Here is a 6,815-nt window from a genome sequence, read left to right as displayed (position 1 = left end):
GCACTAATCTTTTTTTAAATGCTATAGTGCAAAATTTAAACTAAAATTTAAGCTGAAATATTTTATTTAAAATCGCTCAGCTGACTTCGAATAATCAAAATTTGACATTATGTGTTGGCAGCACTTTTTTCGGTTTCACATGAGTTCAGTGATAGCAAATTCTTCGTATTCGTAGCGGAGGGTTGTATTCGTAGATTTTTTATGATGGATTCAAGAATAGCAGTGATTCAGAAAGCTTTTAAGATTTCTAAGAAAACAATTTTAAAGCTTGGGGTGACTTAAAAAGTTTCTCGAATTTGGAGTGTTCCAAATTAATTACTATGCTTGTTGATATAAAATTATGAAAAAAAATTTTGAAATTGACAAAACAACGTAAAATAGATAGAATTTACATATATTTGTGTTTAAATTTTGCTCCTATATTTTTGACTACGGCCACGTTTTTTTTGTCGGTCGCTAGAGATATATTCTTTCAACCAGTTTATAGAAAACGCTGATGCTGGGAATTTTTAAGTTGTAATGGCTTTTGAGAATATGTATAATGGTAATTTAATCATTAATAGACTGTGGTTTTAACGACATTTCTATTGACTTGAGGGTTTCGTGTATGGCTTTAAGCGTATTTAAAATTTCGGAAGTTAATTTTTGTTGCCCATTATTAAATTCTCTTTGCCTTTCGTCTTGGTCTTCCATATGTTTTTTTTTCGGCGTAAGCACCGCTGAAAGTATTATAATCACGTGGGTTCGATTGAGATGTAGCTGGGTCGAGTATGGTAGAGTTTGTCTTTGGTTGTGGAGTCACCCTTGAAGTCACTTTTGGAGTTTGGTTAGTAAGATCCAAAAATTCTAGGTCATCTTTTATTTCATTTGTCTGCAAATAAAAACATAAAATGTTAGTATACATAAACAAGCAGCAATAAACATTTGGATTCACGACACAATCCAAAAAAACATTCGCCTTGCCGAACTTATTTTGAACCTTTGGGTTCCGACGTTTTTACCGAGAATATTTATGTACATTTACCTCAGAAAGTCCCCCTTCCTATAATTTGTATATTTTTTTAGAAAATCCTTTACGTTTTTGTTCACGCTGTATAAGTGCAGCATATTTACAGAACAAGAAAAGGTCTTCATCATTTCGTATAAGTGCCGGAAAAGCTTTTCTGTAAAATCTTCCATTTAATATCGACTTCGCTGTCCAAATAAACGGCGTATACGAAAAGTAGTTCGTCACGTAGTTTTGTGCAATACTTTCTTTAAAACTAAAAGCTTGGCATCCAACTCCATTGCTGATATATGTATGGACAGTTCTTAGATGTATATAATAAATTGATCAATATTTCTTCCTCCAAATTCACATTTCTTCAGAGACAATCCCTCGCTTTTCTGCTCAATCTCGCCCAAAACACAAATTTCTGCTCTCTATTAAGTATTCACACGTTCACCGTGAAATATTTTGGGTGTTTCAGCTTTTTTAAATGCTAAAATTGACAAACTCAAGAATGAAAAAATGAAAAGCTGCTTAGCACACAAAAAATTCAAATTACAGAAAATGTATGCTATCACCACCTTCGGAGCTATTGATATGAATATCGCACGAAATAAGGAAAATACATATTCACCACTCATACAGAAACACTACCTTGCGATAACAATGCATCAGGGTTGCTTTTTGCGATATAATTCGTATCGAAAGGATACAGAAACGGGCTACTGAGCTGGCATATAAAACTCTGTATGTTTCCATACTCACTTTACCTTATATTTTTACTTTTTTGCTGTTTAGATCAAAATAGATTTCAATCTCCTATATCCGTTGAAGCAGGACTTGTTATATTCAAAATGGGATCACTTAAAATTAAAAGTTTTAAACTTTTACGAAACTCGTATAAATAATGGAAATTGCAAACAATTATTCTCATTGGTAAAAACATTAAAAAACATAGGTAAATAATTTAAATTAATTTACATACATGTATGTATGCTTACTTCAATTTACTTATAGACACTCAGGACTACCTAATTTCGATATTGCTGATTTCAGTACTGCAAACGTCTTCAAGATTTATCAACACCACAGAAATACTACGAAGAAAATCACGAATGCGTATGCACTATCAAAGAGGAGTTGACGAAATCATTTGCAAGTATTACTCTGCCAAGAACACAGTTCAGCCGTTTTTAATAGTGGTGGGACCTGAGATAGAGCTCAAAGATTTTTATGTATTTTTCGACAATACGTTATATAAATTCAATTCATTTATTGAGAGTTTAGACTTGTGTTTTAAGATATTTCACGTATTTTCTTTAAAATATCCTCAAGGATGTGAGCTTGTATAGACCTTTATACAAAACCATTTTTATGATATAACTTCCCAGTTCGATTCAAAATCGTCGAATATAGTTTCCCTTATAAACTTTTTTTTTTATGAACAACGTAATTTTGAATTTGTCAATTAATCAAATTTATAACAAAGCATATATGTATGTTTTAAATTAAATCTTAATGTATCAAAATGTTTGCTAGTTTTAAGTGTCCTAAAAAATTTATTGAATCTGCATTTTTTATACATCACTTCAAAGTTGATCATTTGTTGACAACAAAATTTCTTAAACTTAAATGTGTCCAGGATAGCTGCAATCAAGTATTTACTAATTTTACTTCTTTTAGGGGACCCTTAAACAAACAAAATAAAACGAAAAGTATATCTTCACCCGATGTGCCTATTAGTATGCCAGTGCTTGCATTGACTAATTGTAATATACGGAAATTAGATAGAGATATTAAAATAGCACAAAATAATTTAACTGAATGCTTACCCACAAACAATGTATTTGATATAGTCCATAGTTTTAAAAGAAAAGCTTTGTATTTATCTCTAAGTTTGCATCAGAATAGTTATATGCCCAGAAAACTGTACTAGACATTCATAATATGGTAACAGATTTGCTTCAATCTATATCAGTAGCCCTTGAAGGAGTAGTTACTGTCCAGAACTAAGCTCAAGAAACTATAAAATGTATATCGGAGTTTTGTAAAACCCCATTTGATGATATAAGAACTGAGCACAGAATGGTTAACATACTTATAAATGTTAACCTTTATTCGGATCCAAAATGAATTACACTTACTAAATCTATTGAAAGAGCTACATGGTAACCCAACTCTAGGTCCTAAAACATCTAACATATACATTTTTCCATTATTATTCAGATTCATTTCTATATTTGAGATTCCAGGACTTTTGAAACTTGCTATTGATAGATAAAAATAGTGTATCACATAATACTATTTACAACTTTAGAAGTAGGGAAATTTTCAAAGAAAAGTGTCAAATGTATATGTGTGATACAGTCCTGACTTACATTCTTTACTTTGACGACTTTCAAATAAATAACCTCCTTGGTAGTCACACCTTTTCTATGTGCGGATGCTATATATCTTTCCCTCTATACCTCAACGGCTTCAATCAAAATTAGAATATATATTTCATGCTGCATTTATTAATTGTTCAGAGCTAAGAGCCCATGTAAATGAAAAGGCATTTTATTCTCTTATTCAAGACCTTCTATTACTAGAAAATGGTGTTACCATAAAAACTGTAAGTGAAACATATAGAGTCCGTTTTGTTTTAGGATTAGTTTTTGGAGATAATCTAGCAGTTAATAGTATTCTTTGTTCAGTCTTTTAACGCCAAAAGATATTGCAGAGTATGTTGAAGAATGAAAGAGCAAATGAAATGTGATACAAACGAGCATAGCGATTGGCTAAGGAATGAGCAAAACTATGGGAGGAACGTACTGGAAAATAATTTCCAACTAACAGGCATTAAAACTGAATGTATATTTAATGAATTGCTAAGTTTTCATGTTACTCAAAACTTTTGTTTTGATATAATGCACGATATATATATGAAGGAATATGTGTGTACGATGTTTGCAATGTGTTGTTATGGAAACACATTTTTGATGGAGCAGCAAGGAAGGCAGTCGGCATGATCTAGTGGTGCTGTGTGGCTAGTTATGTCGGATGTGCGGGGTTCTTGCCAACCTTGCCGTCCTGCGCCATACACAGAAAAAATGTCATATCATGCCTTTAAAAAAGACTGACAAAAAGCGCAGGGACGACTCAAAATGCTTAAATTTCAAAATAAAACGACATCCGGTCGAACAGGTTGCCACGGACATTAAATTCAATTCGAAATTCAAAATTCAAAACGCAAAAAAATCAAAAGGGCAAACGCAAAAGAAGTTTAACAAACCTTGGCTGAAAAAAACATTAAATAATAAAAAAATCTGAAAAGGGGATGCATGCATGGAGTACTCGCGATTTTTGCAGGGTACTTAAGATAGGGAGTTTTATAATGGCTTTTGAGTTTTTAAAGTAACGAAACTGTCTAACATATATGCGATACTATTTCGTTTCTCTCTGTGCATGCACGTACATAGGCTACGTAACTAATAGACACGCTCATATGTAAATGTATATTTATGCAGATGTACATACGAAAGTGTATCGTATAGTATGTGTGGTTTCATTCTACTAGCAGCTAGAAATAGGTATGTATGCTTATAGAATATGCTAAAGCAAAATTATAATAAAATTGTATTTTACTAAACAAATGCAATCAAGCCGAAATATTAATGAAGTAAATTTTGTTTGATTTTAATAATCGGGGATTGCCCATATTGCTTTTTTCAAATGTATGAAAACATTTATTTGAAGCAATTTTTTAATTTTTTTATAATTTATTTAATAATTTGGGAAAAATTTAAACAACGTGACATCAGGACGGACAAGGCGACAGCTGTTTCGATTATACCTTGTAAATCTCTTCAAAGCCTTTTCTCCCGGGAGTGGGAGTCGAACTCGCACTCCTACGATAGTTGAAATGGTTGTAAACGCATTCAGCTACGTCATGCCTGTTGTAAAGTTCTTCCCAATTGCCTTCTTTTTGCATATTTAACACATTTATGTGTTAAAGCTTATGATTGGTACGGCGGTTTTCAAAGAAACTTTGGTTTTTGTTGCTGTTTTCGTTCTATTTATAGAACTACAACGAATTAACCAATTTTGTCTGTTTGTATGATTTTAATAATCGGGGATTGCGCATATTGCTTTTTCAAATGTATGAAAACATTTATTCGAAGCAATTTTTTAATTTTATAATTTATTTAATAATTTGGGAAAAATTTAAACAACGTGACATCAGGACGGACAAGGCGACAGCTGTTTCGATTATACCTTGTAAATCTCTTCAAAGCCTTTTCTCCCGGGAGTGGGAGTCGAACTCGCACTCCTACGATAGTTGAAATGGTTGTAAACGCATTCAGCTACGTCATGCCTGTTGTAAAGTTCTTCCCAATTGCCTTCTTTTTGCATATTTTAATCTTTTACACATTGCATACTTCGTATGCAATTATGTGTTAAAGCTATGCTTGGTACGGCGGTTTTCAAAGAAACTTTGGTTTTTGTTGCTGTTTTCGTTCTATTTATAGAACTACAACGAATTAACCAATTTTGTCTGTTTGTATGATTTTAATAATCGGGGATTGCCCATATTGCTTTTTCAAATGTATGAAAACATTTATTTGAAGCAATTTTTTAATTTTATAATTTATTTAATAATTTGGGAAAAATTTAAACAACGTGACATCAGGACGGACAAGGCGACAGCTGTTTCGATTATACCTTGTAAATCTCTTCAAAGCCTTTTCTCCCGGGAGTAGGATCCGAACTCGCACTCCTACGATAGTTGAAATGGTTGTAAACGCATTCAGCTACGTCATGCCTGTTGTAAAGTTCTCCCAATTGCCTTCTTTTTGCATATTTTAATCTTTTACACATTGCATACAAGCATAAGCTTTAACACATAATTGCATACGAAGTATGCAATGTGTAAAAGATTAAAATATGCAAAAAGAAGGCAATTGGGAAGAACTTTACAACAGGCATGACGTAGCTGAATGCGTTTCCAACCATTTCAACTATCGTAGGAGTGCGAGTTCGACTCCCACTCCCGGGAGAAAAGGCTTTGAAGAGATTTACAAGGTATAATCGAAACAGCTGTCGCCTTGTCCGTCCTGATGTCACGTTGTTTAAATTTTTCCCAAATTATTAAGTAAATTTTGTTTCTTTGCTGGCATTCGCAAAATTTACTTACAAATTTTAACCTAAGCCTTAGGTAAAAAAATTAGCGCATATGCTGAATGCGAGCAGCAATTAAACACGCCTCAAGTTTTGCGTCTAATGGCTGGTTTTCATTATGTCAAATTTCACGTCAAACGTTGCCATTTTAATGAAAACGGGTTGTCATATAGTGTCATTTGTGTTTGTCGTCACTTTTGACTACGCTGTGTCAATTAAAATGTCAGCTAAATGAAAACGGCCCCATTTCTGCTTGCCAGTTGATATGGCATCATTTGACTGTCAAAATGCATTTGGCAGCATGTTGGCATTTTTCTCTAGGTTTGACATTTACACTGCTGATTTCTTAAGCCAAAATCAAGTTGCAAATTTAAGGTAAGGAAATAAATTATTTAATATAATATATAAAGATTGATATATGTATTTAAATTGTTTTCATTTAATTTATGAAAACTAGATAAATGGACGAAATGGAAGCCACGCCACCAACCCCTGGAACCAAAAAAAGAGTGCGGAAGCTAGCGGAACATTGGACAAATGAGCGGACGGAAAAACTAATTAATGAAGTGGAGTCGAGGGAAGGGACCTGGAACTTCTTGTCCAAAGGATATAAGGACAGGAATGCAAGGGAAGCCCTTTGGCAAGAAATTGCTGAAATTATGGAGCT

The sequence above is a fragment of the Eurosta solidaginis genome, chromosome 2, assembly GCF_040869045.1.
Source record: "Eurosta solidaginis isolate ZX-2024a chromosome 2, ASM4086904v1, whole genome shotgun sequence".
NCBI classification, from domain to species: Eukaryota; Metazoa; Arthropoda; class Insecta; order Diptera; family Tephritidae; genus Eurosta; species Eurosta solidaginis.
This window is presented reverse-complemented; position numbering follows the sequence as displayed.